The 24299-nt window shown below is 46.7% G+C and overlaps 1 protein-coding gene across 3 annotated transcripts in view; it reads right to left on the bottom strand.

The window, feature by feature from the left end:
* The window catches only part of Tspan11 (tetraspanin 11), an 80258-nt gene extending 62895 nt beyond the window's left edge, over window positions 1-17363 (bottom strand). The window contains exon 1 of one of the 3 annotated variants that reach the window (XM_058572354.1): window positions 16835-17363. The gene's annotated coding sequence lies outside the window, so the exon portion shown is untranslated. The remainder of the gene's footprint in view (window positions 1-16834) is intronic. The other 2 variants (XM_046423390.2, XM_046423389.2) reach the window with 2 other exon arrangements.
* Between the last annotated feature and the right edge of the window lie 6936 nt (window positions 17364-24299).

Genomic DNA, 24299 nt, shown 5'->3' with positions numbered 1-24299 from the left:
CTTCCATGCAGCATGGAGCAGAACCGTGCTCACCCTGGACTTCTACATGAGAGAAAAAGAAACTTCTTTATACTTTAAGCCACTGAACTGTTGCGTCTCTGACAAAGCAGCTCAGTCTTTTCTCTAACTGGATTGTATCTCTGGGAATTAGAGATAATGCCCCTTTCAAAAAAGAAGAAAAAAAACCCTACTCCAGTTTCACTTCTAGAAGCAACAATTTGGTTCTTAATGATTTAGGACACAGAGCCAGGGTGCAGCATCAGGTGTAAGATTCCAAGGCTCCATCTCATCATAATGCATGCTAGTTCTCAAACTTCCCACATGTGCCTCTGTCCCCTGTCCCTCTTAAGTCCTGGCCTGATCTTTCTCCTTCTCTTCACACCAAGGTCTGAAGCTTCAGCCCCCCGTCCAGTCATTCTGCACCCATGGCTGTCTGACTTCTACCCCTTCACTCATCCCTAATCACGCCTTGCCCAAGACAAAGGTGGCTTTTCAACCTCCTTCAGCTTCACCTCTGTTGAACGTGAAACGTTGGTCACATTTGTTTTTCGGTACTAGGGACGGACCCCAAGGCCTCTTGCGTGCTAGAGAAGGGCTCTACCACTGAGCTACACCCCCAGCCCCTGATCACCCCTTCTTTTTGAAGCTCCCTTTCAGGCTTTACTTCACAGTGCCACTATCTCCTGATTCTTCTGGGTCTCCAGTTGCCTTAATCTGAATACCATGTTTGAACATGACCCCCAAATCAAAGTTCCTGTGTTAGAAGATTAATCCCCACTGCAAGAGTTGAGATCCCCAATCTCAACCGTGTTGAGAGGTGGAGGCTAACAGGAGGCAATGCGATCACGAGGGCTCTGTCCTTGCCAATGGGTTAATGTCATTACCAGGAGAAGAGGTTTATTGTAAAAGCAAATTTGGGCCCCTCTTGTTCCTTTACTCTCTTGCCCTTCTGTCCACTGCCCTGAGATGACGTAGCACAAAGGCCCTCGACAGATGCCAGCACCATGCTCTTGGACTTCCAGAACTACGAGCCAAATAAATTTCTGTTCATTATAAATGACCCAGTTTGTGATATTCTGACACAGCAGCATAAAATAGACGAAGACACTGAATCTCAGAACCGCCGAAGTCTATAGCTTGGTCTTCTCTGCCTGCCTCGTCAGTTGGACCCCCCTCTGGGCTCAGCCCTTTAGCCTGGCTCCCTGCAGGGTAAGGTGGGGAATGAGCCAAGGACCTGATGACCAGGGGGTCAGGGAGCTCTAGGCTCCCTCACGTGGTTCCAGGTCCTTAATCTTCAGCATGTCCCAACTGGGTTTCCCCTGTAATCCCCCCATCCCATGGTCCTCAACTCAGCAAGTGACTCTCCATCCTTTGTCCAGTGCTCATCCCTTTTTCTCAGTCACCAGCTCCCACCAGACCTGTAGTACTTTACCAAGACACGCCCTTCTGCAGCCTCCCGAATCAACATCATCCAGTCTGCCCAATGGCTTCTGCCTCCCTAAGGCCCCCTCCCCATGTCTGGTCAGTTGTTTGTCCTCTGAGATGAACTAACTGATCACTCTATTAATTCATTGAACACCTGAGGCCTCATATGTGGCACACAATGTCCTAGGAGCTGGAGATTAAAAATAAAGAAGGAGAAAAGAATGAATGAAACAGTCCCTAACCTTAAAGAAGTCAAGGCTGGGAAGACAGATCAACATCACTTTCACACAATTATGAAGTTCAAGGAGAAAAATAAAGATGCTTATAGGAGTGTTGAAGAGGGAACTATGGACAAGAGTTAGAGAGGATGAGCAGAAATTGGCACAATAGCTAACGAGAAAGGTATAGACTGGACTCCAGAGCTTGGATTTTACTTTGTAAGCAATGGGAAACCACGAGACCTTCTGACCCAGAGCATCAGAATTAGAGTCAGCAGTTATGAAGTTAAATTAAATAACGCTAATGGTTTAGCAGGTTATGGAACCAGAGTCTGGGACTGGGGATTGAGCATTCATTTAGATGAATTCTAAAAATACACCCAGGAGCCCAGTTATCTGATGTGAGAATCAGGCGCGTGTTAATTGATTTCCTGTGGCTCTGTTTGACATGGCAGGGACCGTGTTCTCTAGGACAGGTACTGTCAGTCCCCCATAACTGTTCCCGAGGCTGCCTAACCACAGGAGTGGACCCAGGTAAGAGAGCAGAGGGCTGATGTGAGAAGTGAAACCCCAGGAAGAAGGACCACTGTCTCAGAGCTAAGAACTAACGGGGATTTAATTTTGACACACCAGTTCTCAATAGCGCCCTTCAAAAAGCTCAGCACATTGCAGATATACTTAGCACTCCTTCCAACACCAGGCTAATTCTAATAAGGAATAGAGTCTATGCTTTTTCCCTACACTCAGAGAAGATCTATATTACAATTTCCCTGACCCTCTTGAATGAACACATCTATGATTTCCTCAAGGAAAAAGCTGCTTTTTTCTTTGCCCTGGTGGGGACACAGAAGAGGGTCCTGTTCCCACGGGAGCTTCTGGCTCATTACCCAGGGGGTGGGCTAGTGCTTGACAGGGGAATTTGGCTGGGGACAGCATGTGTTCCTGGAGAGGGCCCCTTGGGTGAGGGAAGTCCTCGCTTCCCATCCCATGGCTACCCAAAAAAGGAGACTTGCCAAAGAGATGTGGTGGATGTCCCCTGACAGGTGCGTGGGGGCATTCGTGAAGGCAGCAGTGCATGGTGGGGTGGGGTTTGGGGAGGTCAAGCAGAGGTCAGGGTGTTGGCAGGCATCTAGATTCAGGAGATCCCTCAGTTTGGGCAAGTCAGTGTCCATCTTAGGGCCTTAGTTTCTTTACCCGTATGATGAGAAGGTTGGTACTCTGGCTGTATGCTTTTTCAAAGTTTTATGTCGCCCTCAGTCTATACAATGTTAGATAAAGCAGAGCTTCTCTGGTGGAAGGGGCATGTGAAGTCCCTCCCCTCTATTTAAGTCCCTCTGATCACTGTCTTCCTCTCCTGCCCACCCCAAAGCTGAGATAAAACAAACAAACAAAAAAACAACCCGCTCTATCACTCAGAGATCCATGTGTAGACATCAGCTTTTTTATTCTACAATTGGATATCATCACCCCACACTTGCCCATGGTCAAAATGACCCAGGGAAGAGCTGAGACTCTGTTCCAGACCCACAAAGTATTTTTAGAACCAAAAGCAACCTCTGAGGTCATCTGAGAAGCCCTTCATTTTATAGGCAGTTAGTCTTTGGCTGACCCCCACCTGGCCCCGACCCCACTTCATGTTTTCTTTTCCTTTTTATCCTGACAAAATACACACAACATTAAATTTGCCACTAGAACCGTTTTCAAGTATGCAATTAAGTGGCATCAAGTACGTTCATAATGTTGTGCAACTATTGCCATGTCCAGTTCCAGAAATTCTCATCACCCCAGAGGGAAACCTCATGAAGCAGTCCTACCTCCCTCTCCCGCCAGCTTCTAGAAACCACTAACCTGCTTTCACTCTCTATAGATTTTCCTAGTCTTAATATATCAATGGAATCATGCAATCTATGATCTTTGGTGTCTGGCTTCTCTCACTTAACATATGTTTTCAAGGCTCATTCACATTTGTGGCATGTATGGGTACTTCACTGCTTTCCACAGCTGGGGAGCATCCTGTTGCACGCACATGCCACTCTTTGCTCATCCATTCATCTCTTGATGGGCATTTGTGTTGTTTCTACCCTTGGCTCTTGTGGAACAGAGCTGCCAAGAACAGTACAAGTTCACGTACAGGTTTGGACGCCTGTTTTTAACTCCTTTGGGTGATACTCCAGAATGGAATTGCTAGGTCATTTGATAACTCTATGTTTAATTTACTGAGACAAACTGTATCCCATAGGTTCACCCCATTTTTTGAGTATGGTTTCTGCCCTGGCCAAGTGGGTCCCCCCATCAGACAATGGCAGGAGATCTTGCAAGCTGAGCAATGGAGCCAGTGAGTTTCTTTCCTCCAGGCTGTAGCTTGCTGGTTACTTCATAAATGGGAATAATAATAGCAGCATCTGGGTAGTTCTCACAGTAATTAAGAGGTAAACCCTCTTGGGATCCCCCTAAACATATGAGGGAACCTACTCAAGGTCATGCAGCACTGTCTGAAATGGAAACCCACCCTCTGACCCATTCTGTGCACTGCTCAGGAGGAGCCTGGCTTGGAGACAGTCTGCCCGGGCTCCTGGTGCTGCCTCCTAGGAACACGTCCTTGTTTGTGTGCTGAGGGTGGGCTGTTTTCCAGTTTCTATCATTGCATTAGGCTTCTCTGATGGAGCCCAGCTCTCATTTGATGCTGAGAACTACCTCTGCCCAGGAAGCTTCTGGCACAGCCAGCCCTGCTCTGCATCCTCAGCTTGGGCGCTGGTGACACTGGGTGAGGAATTGATCCTAGCTCACTTCCTTCTTATCAAGGCAACTTCTGGACATCTAGACTCATGCTATTGTCATGGCTTTCTGGACCCCATACTCAGTCCAGCAACTCTGAGTCTGGACCTGCTGTTTGAGCCTTGGGATCTGACTTCATGTCACCATGACAAGGCAGCCATCACACTGACAGTTACAGGCAGGTCCAGAGCAGGATGCCCTTTCCACTTGGTTCTGCTGAACCCCTGCAGGTGAATAGTCAGGACAGGAGCATCAGAAGCAGTTCTGCCCTGCTGTCCACCCTCAGCTTGTGCTACTGCCTTGAGGAAATCCAAGAGGGGCAAAAGGGCTCAGTGACTGTGACCCTGAGAGCCAACATCCATACTCCCCCAGGAAGCCAGGCCAAAACAGATGACACTTCATGCCCAGGGGCCTTCCCAAGTTTGGGTTTAGAGTCAGACTGGGGCTTGAGAACCTAGGGCATCTCTGCTTATGGAGGTCAGAAGAGGCATATGATATGGCTCCTAGGAGCAACTCTAGAACCTGTGGGAGCCACTCCAGACCCCAAATCAATGATGTCACAGCTCTTAGACTCCATCCGAACTAAGGGCTTACCACCAGACTTGACTCAGGGTCCACAACAACTCTGCTACCCGCAAGGTCAGGATCCTAGAAGCCACCCTCTTCCCAGCTCCATGGCTAAGCCACTATTTGAATGACCTGGATTTCTGAGAGTTGGGTAGGAAATGTCACTTGTTGGAGACTGCAGAGGATATCTACCAGCTTCAGGGAAGAATTTCTCCTGTATGGTGAACTTACATGTAGCCCCGAGGACAGACAGGAGGGGAGCTTTCCCTCCTCCTCCATCCTGCTCATTAACATGAGCCTGGTTCTCTGATGTTTGGTTGGGGGGTCACATACATTGAGGGTAAATTAATGTCATCCTTGCTGGCTGCTAGAACTTCAGTAGTTCATCTAACCTACTTGAGCCCATGTCCTTCTCTGCCCAGCAGGGATAAGAGGGTGAGGGTCACCAAGACACCATGGCCCAAGCCTGTGCCTGAATTCCTGCTATATACCTGCCCCTTCCCATGCAGCAGCAGCAAGAAGGATGATGGCAGTTTGTAGCTCTGTGGCTCTGGCAGGGACGAGCCAGGCTGGAGGAGGGTTTGCTCTGGAGTGGAGGGAGGAGCTTTCCCTGCAAAGCCCTCATTATAGTACACATCATTTCATGCTTAAGGATAGGCACACCTTGCCCACTGGGATCAGGGAGGCATAGATACTCCCTTCTAGGTGGTAGGTAATGAAAAAAAAAAGTGTCCAAATGACATAAAAACTCATTTTCTTTCCCAGACAGCAGGATTTGTACAATTTCTCATTTGCTTTCAAAATAGTGCCTGTCTTTTCTTTGGAACAAGATACCATGGCTTAGCTGTAAGCCTAAAAGACCTTTTCTTCCCTAGAACTTGGTAACTTGGGGGGCCCTGGAAATTGGGTGAAAAGATTTTACCAGTGATGTGCTAGGGTTTCATAGGTGGGATTCTTAGAGAGGTTTGTGACTCCCCCACTCTGATGGTTAAACATCTATTTTGGGGTAGCCACAAACAAATCTTGGACTATCAACTCCCAAGAGAAGGGCCATGATCTGGGGGTTGAAGGCCCAGTGGGCCCAGGGATGCCACCAGAGGTGGAGGCAGAGCTGGAGCCACATACCCCACATGTCGAGACTCCCGGCTTGACTTGTAGTCTGCCCTGCCACAAGGACTGATCAGTCGGTGTGCCTGTGTGTGCCAAGGTGAGGGAGAGAACACTCATGCATTCACATTTAAATTTCAATGTTCACTTTGGGATTTGGATGTAAATCTGTTAGGTCTTAAGTCTAGAAGGTGATGTGATTCATTGTAGAAAGCTTGGAAGCTGTTAAACTCCCTGATAAATAAATCATGTTTCTTCATTTCAGGTCAATGAACACATATTTTTTAGCGACTTAATAACCCTTTTGCAAAGCATTAGAATCTTCTCACAGGTGGGCTAAAGCACATAAGATGCCTGTCTTTTAAAGATATTTGACCTTTTGGGGCAAGGAAATCTTGTACTCACATGGCAACTAGCCAACAACCCCCACACTGTTACACTATTTCTGTCAAAAGAAGAGGAAGAACATTAGTTCTATGAGTCCATCCTTCCTTCTTTCCTTCCTTTCTTTCTTTTCTCTTATTTTTTTTCTTTTTTTTGGTCCCAGGGATTGAACCCAGGGCTGCTTAATCACTGAGCCACATCCCCAGCCTTTTTTAATTTTTTATTTTGAGACAGGTTCTCATTAAGTTGCTCAGGGCCCTGCCAGGTTGGCTGAGGCTGGCTTTGAACTTGCAATCTTCCTGCCTCAGCTTCCTGAGCCTCTGGGATTATATATATGCACCATGGTGCCAGGCTGGTTCCATGAGTTTTGGAGGGAGGATGTTAAAGAAATGATTTGGCTTCAGAATACCCTATGTATTGCCCAAATTGGTTTCCTAATCCTGTACTAATTGCATCATTACTGCCATTATCACTAGCCATTGTTCCCAAGGTTTAGAAAGCCCTCTGCATGTCCCAGTTGGAGAAAGAACCTTAGAAATCAGTCCATACCCATATTTTGGCTAAAGAAATCCTTAAGGTGGAGGCTGTTTCTCCCTTCTCAAGTTGATCACATCAGAGGCGACCTGGGATTTGAACATACCTCTCTGGTTCTCAGTCCAATGCTACTGGTGTGGAGGGACTTCAGACTCCACAGTGCTGCCCGCAACCATCCTGGATTCTAATTTCCCACTGCCTCTGTTGTAAGCCAAGTGCTAGGACATCAGGAGCTATGAATGTACAGTGCTTTGGAGACATGAAGACCTCTTAAGATCTCATTATTAACGGGAAAGGTAGTATTGTTTAACCAGGGGTGCTTTACCACTGAGCTACATTCCTAACCCTTTTTATTATGAGACAGAGTCTCACTAAGTTTCTTAGGGCCTTGCTAAGTTGCTGAGGCTGGTCTCCAACTTATGATCCTCCTGCCTCAGCCTCCTGAGTTGCTGGGATTACAAGCATGTGCCATTGTACATGGCTCAAAATGGAATCTTTATCTCTGGCTGTCCCATGTGCCTCTGGTCCTTGAATTCTTTCTAAGAAGGTCACACCAGCAATCCAAAAGAAGCAATCCAAACTTTGTATGGTCCTCAACAGTCACAACTATAAAATGAGGATGATAACACTAACTTTGTAGGGCTGTGACAACTATATGTTAAAACCTCATGCAGTGCATGGGACACCGTAGACATTCTACACCTTCTTATTCTTATTGTATTCTTATAAATCCTCCACCTCTCCTCTACCGTGTTGGAGGGCAGGAAATTAGGAAGAAGTATCCCGTGGGAATCTGTCCTTCCCCAGGTGGGAGGACAGAATTCCTCCGTCAGCTGTGAGGTGAAAGCTAACAGTCCAACTCCACTTCCCAGCCATGTATAGTATTTGTTTAAATTATTTCAATGTAGTTCAGAAGTTGCAGGTAAATCCCTACATTTACCCAAAGTGGTACTTCTAATCAGTTAATGCAGTTAATATACTAAAAGATTAAGATACATGTGGCAAGGAAAATAGAGCCCAAAGTTAAAATTATTCTAAATGACTGTTTTGGGGAAGGAATTCATTATAGCTGTTGTTGGTGGTGTTACTTTGTCCCAAGTACTGGTTCCTGCAGCCTGCGTCACCTCCCAGGGCCCCAGTTCCGTGTAAGGTAACAGTCTCAGTAATCTCCAGGTATAGACCTGAGGCCTTGAACTTTCACTTCCTTCCTCTCCTTCAGACTAACCCATCTGTGGGTGTGTCTTCACCACCTGGTTTGGGTTTCAAAGACCAAGCCTTTGAATAGTGTTCTTGGACTTGATGTGTATCAGAATGCCGAGGCTGGGGTGGGGCCTGAGATTTCTCTTTTTCTTTCTTCCTCCTCTCTTTCTTCCCTCCTTCTCTCCTTTTCTTTCTTTCTCCCTACCTTCTGTTCTCTTCCCTTCCTCACCCTCCTGCCCTTCCTGCCTTTCACAATATTAAACTTGTCTGACAAGCTGGGCAATGAGGACGCTGCTGGTCCCCAGCCTCCCACTGGGGACCTCAGCCTCAGGGCAGTGCCATTCAACATTAGATGCACCCTGGAACCTCTGAGGATTGAAAACAACCCAATTCCCTGGCTGCTCCCCGGGTGAGTTAAATTGTGGTCTCGGAAGGTGATACCCAGGGAGACCATCTTGACTCTTCTTTGCTATCATCCCAGGCTGAGCTGGGTAGATTAGAAGTCAGAAAACCTTTTTTTTTTTTCTTTTTTTTTTGTAAAGGACTAGTTGATATAGGATTTGGGGGCCACCTACATCCTCTGCTACATTTTCTTTAGTTTCTTTCAGTCTTTTAAATATGTAAAACTCATTTTCAGCTTGCAGGTTGTCAGAACATAGTGCACAGACCCCTGGGGAACTTGTATCAACCAGTCATGCATCTACCCATTTAATGATAGAAACAGCTACTCAAAACTAGCAGGTTTTACACAATAAATTAAAACCAAGATAGACTGTGGACCAACTAAAGGAATCAGAAGGACAGTGTCAATGTGGCTTCTCCTTGACAAATTTTTACAGTTGTGATCTGTCACTGCTTTTTCTAACTTGATCTTTCTACATTAAAAGGAGAGAAGTGTTTACTTTCATCTCTTGCTCTCTTCCCCGTTTTCTATACTAGTACTCGCTTCCCAGAACTTGCTTGGAACTTGAGGTTTCCAGCCGAGTTAAAAGCCTTAGCTACCTGTTCAGAGGAGTCAGAAAGTGCTAACTGCCCCCTTAATGTCTCCCTTCTCTCCCAGTGCTTCTGGATCTAACTTCCTGTCTCCCCCTTTCTTCTCAGACACAGAGGAGTTCCTATCTTCTGGAAGATGTGGTTGCCCTCGGCCTCTGCGTGCAAAAAGCACCCTCAAATGTGGAGGGCACTTTCACATGCCCTCTTCCCTGTGTCTGTCTTCTCTCTAACCCAAAGAACATTCCTTTGATAACTGTTATGGTTTGGATCTAGGAATCAGTAAAAGTCATGTCAAAAGCTCACGTGTTAGGAAATGCACATGTTCAGAGGGGAAAAGACTGGATTATGAGAAGTGTAACCTCATCAGTGGATTAATTCATTTAGTGGATTAATAACGTGAATGGACTATTGGGTGGTACCTATAGGCAGGTGAGCTGGCTAGAGGAGGTGGGTCACTGAGGGCATGCTCTTGGGCACTATGTCTTGTCCCTGGCTCCTCTCTGTCTCTGTCTCTCTCCGCTTCCTGCCTGCCATAAGCTGAATAGCTGTCCTCTGCCACACCCTTCCACCATGATGTTCTGCCTCACTGGGGCTCACAGCAACAGAGTTGGCTGACCATTGCCTGAACCTCTGAGCCCCAGGAAACTTTTCCTCCTCTACCCTATTCTTGCCGGAAATTTTGGCCACAGCAATAAGAAGCTGACTAACGCAATAACTAAATCACTCTCTCATCCCCACCTTTCTGCTCAGCTTTGATATAAAAATGATCAGGGCTAGCTAGGACAGCGTGGGAACATCTTTGAACAGGCCTAAGGACTCTTGGAAGATTTTTGCCTTTCAATCTGTTGCAAACCTCAGACAAAATGGACAATGATCATCTCCATTCCTACCCTTTGTTCTTTTCTTCTGAATCTTTTAAACAGACTAGAAACAACCCACACTATTTTTCCAATAGATAAATGATGGAATCAGAGGAGTGGCGACCTAGGGGAAGAAATGGAAGTTTCCATTGTCTTACAAAGATGTAAACAACTAACTGGAATCCTAGGGTTCTAACACACTGACAAGATCTGTTCTGCCCTGACTGGTCACCATTCAAAAATGTAGCCAAACAGGGAGGCCACGGGTTGAAGCCATGTTGTCTTCATGGCTCAGAGGACCTTAAGTTCAGGAGGGTCCTGAAGCATGGTTTTAATGCTCTGCCCATTGGCATTTTGAAATAATTTTAACTTTGAATTGTGTTTTATAAGTGAAGTCCAGTGGACCAGTGGGACATATATGTGATCAGAGGAGATATTCTCCACATAGGCGTCCACTCTTCTATGCTGTCCCATTTGCATATAGTTTCATGCTCTCCATAAACACCGGATTCCATGGAATTCCAGAAACTCAGAGAGTCTCTAAGCAAGTACTGGAGCCTGGGGGTGGAGCGCAGTGGTAGAGCGCTTGCCTAGCATATTCGAGGCCCTCAGTTCTATTCCCTGCATCTGCAAACAAACAAAAAAAGCTAGTGCTAGGTAAGATGTTTCATTTGTGACAGAGTAAATGGGTCATGACAGCCCTGAGAAGCCACAGTCTATGTTGGAAGCAGAGCTCGGTTCAAATGCAAAAGGCAAGTTATGCATTCTGAGAAACAGCTGATGATAGTCTGCCCTTTCTTATGTGTGTTACTTCCTGCATTAGCCAACTACTGGCACTGAAAATGCAGCTGACATAGAAGGAAAGAAAAGGCAGGCTGGTGGAGAGGTCCACAGTTCCCTTCTTGCCTTCCTCCTTCCTTCTCATTAGCTGAAGGCAGAGTGTTGATGGAATATGTGTGTAGCAGGAAGCGAACCAAAAGCAGCCAAGTTAGTTTCATGCATCGTTTCTGGTAAAAACAACATACATGGGCATACATGACCTAATATGAACTGTGTAATTTTGGTGATTCCACATATGAGTTAAATGCTTCTGTATTTGCCTTTGAAGCTGGTATTTCACCATATAAAGTAAAAGTCATGTTAGTAATTTAAAATCTTAAATTTTCTTTACCTAGAATACCATTAGCAGATAAAAACAGTGTGTCAAGAGAGACCAGGGAAGAAAGGAAAAGGCTTATTTTTCAGTACTTTTATCGATATCTCCTCCTGATTTTTGAAGTAGATTGTTTGGGTTGTTTCTAGTCATTTTTTCGTGCTATATTGGGTCGCAAATTATGTAGCTGGCTCTGGCAGAGGAACTTTCCTAAGACACAATCTCAGTGATGACTGATGAGCTCCTTCTTGAAATGTCCATTCAGTGAGAATTTATTGAATGCATACTGTGTGCCAAGCTTTGTGTGAGTTGTTAGGGATAAAAACTTAACAAATATAATTCTATCCTCAAGTAGTGGCAATGAATGTTCTTCTAAAAACCAGGACAGTCGTCTCCAAATGTCCGAAGTCTAGTGGCTATCTATAAAAGGCAGAATCTCAATTTCTTTCTTGAGAGTGAAATCTCTTTATAAGATTTCAGGAATACTTATAGAAACTTGGAACTTTAGCTAGGCATAGTGGTGCATATCTGTAATCCTAGCTACTCAGGAGGCTGAGCCAAGAGAACTCCAAGTTTGAGGCCAGCCTGGGCAACCAAAGTGAGACCTTGTCTCAAAATAAAAAACAAAAAAAGGGCTGGGGATGCATCTCAGTAGTAAAGCACCCCTGGATTCAATCCCCAGTGAAAGAATGAAAGAAAGAAAGAAAGAAAGAAAGAAGAAAGAAAGAAAGAAGAAAGAAAGAGAGAGAGAAAAAAAGAAACTTGGACCTTTACTGGCCAGGAAGGCTTGACAGTCTACTACCATACCAGCGACACAATTAAATAGAATGATTTAATTTTTTTTGCTTGTTTTCGCAATGTGTTCCCAATTTTAGACAAAATGGACAACATGGCCCACTTCTGTCCTTTGTTCTTTTTTTTTTTTCCTTCTGAGCCTTTTAAACACACTAGAATCTGTTAGTAAATGATATGAAGCAGAAAGGTGAATTGTGGAGAGTAAAGTCAGGTGGTTTTTTATTATTTTGCTTAATATAAACAAAAATTTCATGAGTGTTGATGTGATGTTGGCAGGCAAACCTCTTTCAAAACATGAAATACATATAAGAGAGAGAGGGTGGGGGAAGAGAGAGGGAATCCCTGAGTTGGGATGAGATTGAACCACTGAGGGGTGGTCCCACATCCTCACCAAATAGGGACCCCTACTCGACCATCAAAGCTATTTTCCGTAACCTTTTCTGAACCTCTGTAAAGTCTCTAATTCTTGGTATTTTATAGCAAGGACCCTGAAGCCTTTCAGTAAGGCCATCTGCTTACTTAGGGGACAGTGGAAAAGTCAGAGCCAGGCCGACTGCTGCTGTATCCCCCAGAGCCCTGCCAGGTGTGTGGAGAGAGGGCATGGCCCAGTTGGAAAGGGACCTGAAGGGAGAAAAGGGGTGCTTGGCTGGCCTGGGCATCCAGCAGGAGGCCACAGGCTCCCTGAGGACTGACAGGGGAGATTGACACAATGGAGAGCAGTCACCTCCTCAGCACGATCCCTTTTTCAAGCTGTTCCAGGGTGTCGGTGTCATACTTTCGCCCCTCTGCTGAGTGGAGCTTTCCAGGCTGAACCCAGACATTCGCACACCCCGCCAAGAGTTAGAGATCATTTCCTCGGTTTACAATGAGGAAACTGAAGCTTAGCAGGTCACATACCACATGGAAGGTCACATGGAGAGGAAGGGGCAGAGCCAGGATGCAAGCTGGGACTGAGGGCGCCCAGTGCAGGCCTCCATGTGGGCTCTGCTTGCCGGCTGCTTGCTTTCTTGGCCTGCACCCGCCCTTTGCTTCTCTGAGCTCCAGCTGTGGCTTGGGTGTGTGCCATGCAGTCTGCACTCTGCTGTGTTCTCATCTCTTCCTGGGATTGAGTTTAATTTCAACAATTAGAGCTTGGAGGGCAGGCACTGGGTCCTATGAATTATTTCTCAGGAACCTGGAAGTTCAAGGCTCATTGCAGGCTCTCGATGAATACCTGCACTTTGTAATGGTCAGCCCGCTGCCCGGCTCTGTCTGCACTGTGGTGTGCTCTCTTGTGAGTCTAACTCGTTTGAACCCAGGAACCTACAAGAGTCAACCAGAGCAGAGACAGCAAGAAGCACAGGCAGCTGGGCACAGTGGCGCATACCTGTAATCCCAGTGGCTCTGGAGGCTGAGGCAGGAAGATTTTTCACAAGTTCAAAACCAGCCTCAGCAACTTAGCAAGGCCCTAAGCAACTTAGTGAGACCCTGTTTCTAAATAAAATATAAAAAGGGCTGGGGATATGGCTCAGTGGTTAAGTGCCCCTGGGTTCAATCCCCAGTTCAAAAACCAAACCAAAACAACAACAAAAACAAACAGCACTCTGAAGGAATTTATAGAAGAGTCCAGATCTCTATTCCTGTCAAGTCCACCCATCTATAGCAAACTAAGTGAAATAATGAAAGCTTTTTCTCCCTTGTGGGGATGGTCATTCCAACTCCCCTGACGGGGTTAAGGAAAAGCAGTGCTAAACTTATATACATTGTGCCAAAAACTCGGGCATAGGTTAGACCCAGCAGTTATGCTTCCATTTGCAACTGTATCTATAGAAAGAGAGACTGTCTTACATGGAGGTCAGCTTGGAAATGCCCAAAGTGTGGCTGCTGTGACTACAGGTCAGGGCTATTTCATTGAGTGGGGCTCCCTTCTATGCTCAGTAATCACTGAGAAAATGCTTCCCTTCCATCACCAACTCCTCAGGAAAATGATGGGCGTACTCTGAGGACAAGGCACATCAGGGGCAGTCTGCCTGGGGACACACCCAAGGAGGACAACGGCAGATAAGTCACCCTAAGTAGGTAGCTCTCAAATAACCATGTGTGGCTTATCCACCTTGTGCACATTCAGTGTTTCCTGATTGTCTAGTGTCTGTCTTACACATGGACCAGAGTTCCCACATGCTGTGTTATATGCAAAAGCATTTTGATATTGACCTTGACCAAAAACTCAGAATATTAAATCAGTTGCCTACAACTATAGGATGAATTCTATGACCAAGCAGAAATGATTTGTGGAATAACTACTTTGGGCATCAGAATCACTGTTCTTCATGGAGGGCCAAGAAGGTATTGTTTCCAGTTGAAGTACTATCATTTCAGATTGGAGCTGAAAAGATGCCTGTGGGTCTTGTGGTGTGGTGCAGTGATTTTCTAGTTTGGTCTTAGTAGGAGAACACTTTTGTCAAAGGAAATCCTCCCCAGAAGCCAACATGTAACTTGGATGAACCGTGAGCCCTTGGTGCCCTGCCTCTGGGGCTTGCTCTTCCACTTGAAGTTCCTCGGAACATAATTAGGAAAGCCACGAAGGCATCTCCCTTATTGACTTAAGTCACTCTCTCCCTTGCACAACAGTAGTTTTTGAGCCCCTCTTTGTACTAGGTGATGGGGATTCAGCAGGATTCAGGATAAAGGTGGTCCCTGCTTTCACTCTGCTTACACTGTGTGGGATAGAGCAAAGCCAAGTTCAGAAGATAGTTAGTGCTATGAAGAGAACAGATCAGGATGCTGTAATCTAGCTTTAGATAGGGCAATGGTCAGGAAAGGCTTCAAGGGAACACTCATGAGCTGAGATCAGGAAGATAATCTTGGAGATGTCCTGATTTTGACCAATGAGGAAGCAGACCCAAAGAGGTGAAGGGACTTTCCCCAGGACACAGTGGGCAGGGAGCCCAGCCAGCACTTGACCTGGGGTTTCCAGGACCCTGTGCCCAGGGCTTTTCCTTCCACAAACGTTGACTAAATACTATTACATGCAAAAAGTTCTCTGTGATAGGTGACAGTAATGGTGGACAAGCCATCCAAACATGATGTCCTGGTGTTGGGGGTGCTGCCTATGTGTTAATATCCTTCTGCCTCTCCTCAGCTGGGACGGGGACTGGCCCTGGATCTAAAATCGCTGTACCCTAAAAGACTGAACCCTGACATTGACATCTGGACCCGAGACTTTGGTTGAGAAAGCTGCTGCTTCTCCTGTCTCCAGGGCTGCAAACTGTGGGGAGTGCTTATTACTGCTTCATTTGGTGAGTGAAAGATAAAAGCAAGATGAAGAGTATAAAGTCCCCTGGGTTCATGTAGAAAGTCAAGGTGCTGGGAGCAACTGGAAGGTTTTCCTCAAGGCCATCAGTTTTCCTCTGGCTGCAGATGGCATTTGCACAAAAACTACAGGAAACCACACAGGCTTGCACATAGTTTCCACAACAAAAGTACAAAAAGGGGCTCTAGGCAGACACTACTGTTATGCTGAGTGTTTAGGAAGCAAGATGCAAATGGATCCCTCCACCACCCACAGACCAAACAACTCCAGACCACCAAAGGACTCCCCAAAGCACCAACTTGGCATCTGGGAACCCAGCAGTGCCCCTCATCCTAGGAGCCTTACTATGGCCAAATCACTTTCTCAGGCCCTGCTAATGTGTGACTCTGGCTGCCTTGGAGATAGGAAGGATCGTGATTATTGGTCCCCCCCTATACAAAACAACCAAGCCCCAGAGGACCTGTCTAGGGAACAGTGCTATGATGTAGGGATGAACACTAAATTCTGATTCAAACCTAGGTCTCCAGACTCCAACGGCTGCTTTTCATTACAATCCAGCTGCCCACTAATTAAACACAGGCCTGCCTAATACCACCCTCATTCTCCCCCCATCCCTCGGCTTCCACCCTATATCTTCTAGTGTATGCTTAGGAGTTTTCCAGAAGCTGCTCCCTTCTTCCCACATCTCCCTTCCCCCAAGAGGTGCCATGTGCTAGAGACCTCTGGACACTTTTTCCTGTGTTGGCAGCAGTCTAGACCCAAGTTAAGATCTTTCCTGCCCACCCCAACTGGGCCCTCCTTCCTTTATTATTTTCCAGCCAATTCACATGTGAACCCTGCACATACTGTGGGTGAAAACCACACATCTCAGTGCGTTCTCTGCTCTTCCTTCTTTCCATAGAGCCACCCAGTTGCAGGCAGGAGGATGGGCATGCACACCCAGGTGACAGGACCTGCAAAGCCATGCACCCACAAATACACAGGCATGCCCAGGAAGGGAGACAGACTGCTGAGAACAATCCTGTGTCTGTGCCAGACCCAGCAGCTGCCAGCATTTAGCAGACCCTGTTTTGCCTGGGGTACTGCAGCCAAGGACTGTACACTTCTAGCTAAGATGACTCTGGGCCTGTCGCCTCAGCTAACACAGAAGAGGCAGCTACTGTCATTAAGAGTGGACAAAGAGAGTGACATTTTGAGGAGGGACAGTCATGCACGGGGAACCCTGGACTACACAAGGCCCTTGGAGGCCCAGGCTTCCCCCTAAAGACAAGTGCAGAAAGGCAGACTCAGAGCACAGTTATGGACCCCAGTGCTGCGCACCCCTACAGACACCAATGTGGCACGCATCCACCGTGAGTGCCCGGAGGATTCCTGCCCGCTTTTCTCATCCACAGCCACCTTAAACCCCTGCCGCCAGCCCCCACCCTGGTCCCCGCAGGGGTCCCGCTCTGGAGCCGCAGGGGCGCCTCTCCAGGATACCCCCTCCCCAGCCCCTGCAGGGCGCGCTTCTCCAGCGGCCACCTGCACTTACCAGGCCCGAGGGCGCAGGGCTCTCAACGCCGCGAGGGAGCGCGAGCCTGCAGGACCAAGAACGCCGCCGCCAGCGCCCGCCCGCCCACGGCCCGTCGGCTCCGCGCTCCTTCCCTGCCACCTGGAGCCGGCTGCTTGCGGGTCCCCGCTCTGCCCCGTGCTCCGCGCCGCTGGCTGCAGCTCCTCGCCCCGCTCGGCTCCGCTCCCAGGCGCCCCTCTCTCCTCCACTGGCCGGCGGGACGCGCCCAGAACCCGGGGGGCGGGGGCCTGCTCTTTGTTCGGGAGTTTGCCTTTCTACATTCAGAGCACACAGAGCAACGAAGTGGGATCAGAGGCAGCTGTGCTGTTGCCTGGGGGAAGCTTGCGGGGTGGGCGTGGGGCAGGGGGAAGAGATTGGGGGTGTGTGTGCAAGTCTCCCTGCCCCCGCAGCCCCCACCCCGCTCCCTTTCTTGGCTCTCACTCCCAAGTCCTCTACTTAGGTCAGGCCCCCTGGTGGAGTGAGGAAATCCACCGTCCTGGGAGAAGTTGGTTCTTGGGGTTCCCTGGGCATCCTAGGGATAAGCCTCTTTAATCACAAATAGAGCTTCTCTACTCCCCCCACCCCAGACACACAAAAGACTCCACCACTGACTGCCCTGTCCCTCTCAGAGTCCTGTGGACCATCCGCTTTATACTCCCTGGCCTGGGGATAATCAAGATCTCTTCCTAGAGTGCAAGGAAAAGGCAGGGCACCCAGCAGAGTTCCTGGTCCCCTGCCAGGTGGAGGTGCAGAGGGAGCTTTCTGGCAGTGGGGCATGCATCTTGTATCATTTCCCAAGTGAACCAGGGCCTGGTGAGGACCTAGCCATGCTCTTTTGAAATGTAACTGCAGTGGGCGAGGGTACCCATTCCCCAGCTGGCTAGGTCAGGGAAGCCACTGGAGGCAGGGAACTTTGAGAGAGTCACTGGCTACTGCTGTACCCGTGTCCAAATTACCCCAGCTAGCTGCCCAGAGAGGGTTACCACAGAGTGTTAGGCGGGTGCTGTGGTCTGTCCTCTCTAAAAATTACGTTGTACTTTGGCCCCTGTGTGACTTGTTGGGGAGTGGTGGCACCTTTGGAGGTGTTTGCATCATGAGGGCTCTAATGCTGCTTCCATGGAGCTGAGCTAATTTTCTGGAAACATTTTTGTTCTTACAGGATGGGATCAGTTACCTTGGAGAGAAAGTTGTTGTAAAGCACAGCACCTCCGTGTCTCCTGAGGGCAATGTTTTCCTTTTCCCCTTTCCTGCTGTGACGTGGCATGAAGCCCTGCCATGGCTGCTCATTCTTGGACTTCTCAGTCTCCAGCACCATGACCCAAATAAACTTTATAAATTGCTTGTCTCAGGTATTTTGTTACAGCAACAGAAAATGGACTAAGACAATGTGAATCTCAGAGGAGATGATTGCAATAACTCCTGAGTGATGAAGATCTGAACAGGGGGATGGAAGCTCAAGACCCAGTGGTGGGGAGTCTGCAGACCTCTCTGAGTGTGCTGTGGCAGGAGGGCTGGCGAGGAAGTGTCTCAGGAAGGGGGCCGTGGTGGTGCTGTAATCTGTGGGAGTCTGAGGAGGGCTTGGCTGGCCTGAAGCTGAGTTCAGCGGTGGCAACTTGAATTGGAGAAGCAGGCGATTCTGGAGGTCTTACAAGAGGGGCTGAGACAAAAGGTGGAGATTTTGGAATCATCTGAGATGGAGCTGAGCCGATGAGAGAAGGTGAGATGAGTGGAATGTGGGAAAGGAAGAGAGGACAGGGGCTGAAAACAGGACCTAGGTCTAAGGAAGAAACGAAGTCAACGAAGGAGGTGAAGCCTTCAGGAGAGAGGGTAAGGAGGGTCAGGACTACGGGAGGCCACAGAACTCAAGAGAAGAAGGGGTGTTCAACAGGGACCCACACTGCAGGAGCACCAAGGAGCAGGGGGCTCATGAAAATGGGGTTAGATTTGGAAATGAGAAGACCTTTGCAGACTTTCAGAATAATGACTTAGTGGTGGGTTGCATTAGCCAGACGGCCACTGGTTATGGTTTAAATCTGACATGTTCTACAAAGGCCCTACGTTGGAGGCTCAGTCACAGCCGGTGGTGCTGCAGGGAAGTGGTTCAACCGTTAGGAGGCAGGGCCTAGTGGAAGGAGGTCAGGTTGCTGGGAGCGTGTCCTATAAGGGGGCATTGGGAACCCAGCCCCTCCCTCTCCCTCCCTCCCTCTCCCTCCCTCCTTCCTGGATGCCATGTGTGAACAGCTGTGCTCCACCATGGACTCCCCGCCATAATATTCTGCCTCGCCACAGGTCCAGAGCTATGGAGCCAAGGGATCGTGGACTGAAACCTCGAAATCTATGAGCCAAAAGTAAATCTTTCCCTCGTCAATGGTTTATCTCAGCGATTTCCTCACAGTGATGGAAAGTGACTAACTTGCCACTCCTTGGAGGGATATCTGGATCCTGGATCCATGTGGTTGATGCAGGGATAAAAATGTACATCTACTTGCTTCAGTTTCAAAGGACTCTGAAGGGTCACCCCAACCCCACGGCTTCCCAAAGGATGTGTCGAGGCCTCATCTCGGTTCAAGTTCATTCTCTGTCTAATCTTGTTTTCCTCTCTCTTAAGATGTTAGGCCCAGAAGTACCCTTCAGTAGACCTCCTGCCTACCGGCCTCCTGCCCATGCAGAGTCCCTGTCCTACAAACTCAACCTGAGAGATAGGGTCACTGAGAGAGGGTGAGGAGCCCAAAGAAAAACAGTAGGGTAGCAGTAAAAACAGAGGTGAAATAGCCCTAGCATGAGCACCAGGGAGTGAAGGCCAGACAAACCCCTGGACTGGGGGCTCTTCCCCTTGATGAAACTGTAATGAAGCCGTTTCAGGGGACAAGCATTGTTAAGAAAGATCAAGGAAGGCAGTGCTACAGGAAAAGACTGAGAAATGGGCAGCATAGAGGGTGTTATTTGCGGTAGGCTCTGGGTGTTCAGAAGCCAAGCGGAGAAGGTAGTAAGTAGGCTTGTGCAGGGGAAGAACGGTGGGGTGGAGCAAGGATGAGGGTACATTGGTGTTCCTTAAAGTTAATAATTTGAAAATAGCAATTGGGGGGCTGGGGTTGTGGCTCAGTGGTGGAGTGCTTGCCTAGCATGCACGAGGCACTGGGTTCCATCCTCAGCACCACATAAATGTAAAATAAAGACATTGTGTCCAACTAAAAACTTAAAAAAAATAAATATCTTTTTTTAAAAAAGAAAGAAAATAGCAATTGGGAAAGAGAGAGTTGGAAAAAGGCCCACAGGGACTTTTTTTGTCATACGAGAGAGCAAATGAAAAATGAACTTTTGGGCCATAATATTCCCTCTCCAGTACCATCCCTAGTAAACATTACACATCTAGAGTAGTGAACCAGTAGAAATATAATGTGTAACTAAAATTCACCCAGGAGTCATGCTTTAAAATGTGAAAATGGAAGCTGGGGGGAGTGGAGAGATGATAATCGAAGGGTACGAAGCCTCAGGAGGAATACATTGAAATTTTTAAAAGATGTGTTGCACAGTGTGATGAGTACAGCTAATGTCTTAGTTATCTGTTACTCTCACAGAATACCTGAGACTGGATAATTTATAAAGAGGTGTATTTTGCTTATAGTCCTTAGAGGCAGGAAGCCCAAGACTGAGTGGCTACCTTGGCTTGGTTTCTGGTGAGATGCTGCTTCAATTCATGGTGGAACACAAAAGGCAATTTGAGCATTTGAAAAAGAGAGTGAACAAACAGGGCCAGACACTCAATTACAACTCGCTCTCTCAAATCCATTCCAGAAGAACTAATCTCATCTCTTAAGAAAGACCTTCATCCCTTTTAGAAGCTTCATCTGCCAACCTTTACATTGGCAACCATTTTTCAACCTGACTTTTGTTGAAGGTCAACTATATTCAAACCATAGCAGCAAATAGTTGAGCACTGAACATTTCAGTGTTACTAAGGGTAAAGCTTGAATGTTCTCATCACAAAAAGTCAAATATTTAAGATGCTGGGTAGGTTAATTAGCTTTATTTAATCATTCCATGCTATATTAAAAATCATAACATCACTGTACCCCATAAATATGTGCAACTACAATTTGTCAATATGATAGAAAGAAACACAATGTAAAAAAGTGAGATTAATTTTAATAGTGTATTTAAGATATTATCATTTTGATAGGTGCTCAAATAAAAAATGAAGAATGAGATATTTTACACTTTTTCCCCCCTACCTAAGTCTTTTAACTCTGGTGAATGTTTTACATTAACAACTCATCTAAGACGATACACTGAATTTTCACTGGGAATACCAGATCTGTATTTAGATTTCATAATATTTAGAGACAAGAAGTAGAATTACAAACCTACTAAATTGTTAAGTTCCTCCAGACATATTTGAGTTTTTTAATAACTAAATTGAATGATCAGTGTTTGAATTTAAATTCCAGTTAATTCAAGTTGAATGAAAATTTCCACATTTTATAGGTGCATTATAGTTGTACATAACAATGGGATTTGTTGTTACATATTTGCACATGTACACAAGGCAACAGTATAATTCGGTCAGTATCCCTCCTCCGCACTTCCCCCTCCCTTCCCTTCTCCCATCTCTAGGTCCCTTCCCTTTACTGATCTCCCTTTCATTTTTATAAGACTAACCCATCCTTCTTTACCTTTTCCCTCTCTAGCTTCTGCATATCAGAGAAAACATATGACCCTTGACCTTATGAATTTGACTTATTTGGCTTAACATCCGGTCTCTAGTTCCTGCAAATTAACACAATTTCATTTTTCTTTGTGACCAAACAAAACTCCATTGTGCATATAAACCATGATTTCTTTATCCATTCATCTGTTGGTGGACACCTAGCTGGTTCCACAGTCAAGCTGAATGATTTAAAACTTTAGTCCTTCACTTGCACTTAGCACATCTCAAGTGCTCAGTGGACCCCTGCGACTCGTGGCTACCATAACGGAGCAGGGCAGGTCTAGACCATTAATTCCTAGACTTCGGGGTTTGGTTATGGCTCTGTCTTCACCTTTCATGGAGGAATGGGTCTCCACTCCCCCAGAGTACTGCGCCATTAACAAGAACCTAACCTGTGCCATGTTATTTCACAAACATGCTTGAAGAAGAGGAGGGAGAAGATTGAGAATCTGACATCTATGAAAGGGGATTAGAGGGTTTGACCCAGACTAGAAGAAGAGTGAGGAAAATGAGATGAGTTGGAAGAATTTCATTTTGATTGTTAGTGTTTGTATGAGGACCGTGGTTTCTTTGTCAAGTTGGACACTCCAGAGAGTGAATGAATAGGGCACTGTAATAATACACAGGAAGGACCCTCTTGCTTATGTGACCTCCCTTTTAATAGTGTCTCTTGAGCTCTGAGCCTTGACTGGGTTGCAAACATGGGGATGTAGCTGTTTAATTTGGACCTGGTTTACTGCATATGCAAAAGAGAGAGCGTAGTCCCGTGTGTGTGTGTGTGTGTGTGTGTGTGTGTGTGTAGCCAATGAAATTCCAAATATGAAGATACAGTAAAGGAGAAATATTCACCCCATATTTGGAGGCCCATAGCCCGTCTTTCATCACTGAGTTGGTGCCTGCAATTTTTGTTTTCAGTCTACTCTCTGGTATCACATGCCTTTTTTTTTTTTTTTTAAAGACGGTTTTAGTTGTTGATGGACCTGTATTTGATTTATTTATTTATATGTGGTGCTAAGAATTGAACCCAGTGCTTTACACATGCCAGGCAAGCGCTCTACCACTGAGTCACAACCCCAGCCCGTGTATCCCATGCCTTTTTAAAAATATCAGACAGGGATGTACTGTGTTGGTCAGCTTTCTGAAGCTATGACAAAATGCCTGAGATAGTCAACTTAAAAGGGGGAAATTTCTTTGGGCTCATAGTTTCAGATGTTTCGTTGGCTGGTTCCATTGCTTTTGTGTGTGTGGTGGGTAAGAACATTGCAATGGGTTGTTCATGGTGGAGCAGAGTTGTTTACTTCATGGCAACCAGGAAGAAGTAGAGAAAAGAAGGAGCCAGGAGTGCAATATCCCCTTCAAGGGCAGGCCTGCAGTGACCTGAGTTCCTCTCACTGGGCCCCACCTCCTAAAGTTCCACCACCTCCCACTGGTGCCATCAGATGGGGACCAAGCCTTCAGCACATGGGCCTTTGTGGGACATTTAAGATTCAAACCTTAACATCTGCCACGGGATGTGGGAGAGTATTGGATTGCAGAGCCTCTTTTAGGGATGAAATAATAATCATTCTGAGACTTCCTTCCTTTATCTAAAGTGGCCCACATCTATTGCTACTTGGAGGCATAAGGCAGATTGTGTGGGACCCCTCCATACCTACACAGGGGTGATATCCTTTCTCCCCAGCCATGGTATCTATATCCATTCTAGGGATGGAGTCACAGAAAGGGCTATAGTAGTGTTGCTTTTGTTTTGTGGATGGTTACACATACATATGGGACACTGAGGACTGTGATCTCTTGTTGTTGAAGCCCAGGATACATAGCCCGCTAGCATTCAGGTTGGACTGTGAGCCCTCCCAGGTCAGGAACAGGATTCTCTCTCCCGGATCATAAGCCTGTGTTTCAGAACGATTTCCAGTCACTCTCTAGGAGAGTTGCAAGGCAATGCAGGTTCCCTTGGCAACCTCAACTCCTGCCTGCCAGCCCTGCTTGGTTAAGCTGCTGCCACGTCAAGTGGCCCAGGGAGACTCTTTGTATAGACTCTCCATTGAGCCATTCTAGGAAAAATCAGTCACATTCTAGGAGATGGAAACACCCAGGTAGCCCTCTCCGCTGGATACACATCCTCAGAGACAGCTTGTCCGACTTGACTGGTTTCTTCATCTTTAAAGTTGGGGAGAAACGCCTCCCAAGATCGTTTCTGCTCTTGTGCAGAGACGAGACTGGCCTTGGCTTCATCATGTATCTTAGAAATATGGGTAGATAGCCTCTGGCTGGCACCTTTTCCTCTTCTGGAAGGACTGAGAAATTACCAGATATTAAATATTGATCAGTGAAGACTAGCTTCAATTTTCAACCTGTATTTAACCATGAACTTGATGGCCGAGGCTGCTTGTTCTTGCAAGGTGATTAAAAGGAAAGAACTGATTGTGGAATCAAACCTCACAGTCTCAGTCTCATTCCCAGGAGACAGCTGTTACACCAGAAGCAAGAGTTTTTCAGCTACTCTGAGGCACACTTCCAATGACACCAAGAACATTAGTTACACTAATTAGTGCTTGAAATAATTATTGATCTTATCAGCAGTATCGAAAGCCTTGCTCAATGTTCCATTGCTTGCCAGGCTCTCTTGACATTCTGTGTGAAGGACTTCACAGCCTGGTTCTTTCCCAGGAGAAGTTTATTTAAGGCAAAACACAGAAAAACACAGTTAGGATACAGCAAACAAATACAGACAGCTAA

This window comes from Marmota monax, unplaced genomic scaffold, assembly GCF_021218885.2.
Source record: "Marmota monax isolate L192 unplaced genomic scaffold, Marmota_monax_Labrador192_F-V1.1 WCK01_AAM20220418_F8-fsc00356, whole genome shotgun sequence".
In the NCBI taxonomy this organism is placed as follows: Eukaryota; Metazoa; Chordata; class Mammalia; order Rodentia; family Sciuridae; genus Marmota; species Marmota monax.
The sequence above is the reverse complement of the archived record's forward strand: the minus strand, read 5'-3'. Positions and strand labels throughout refer to the sequence as shown.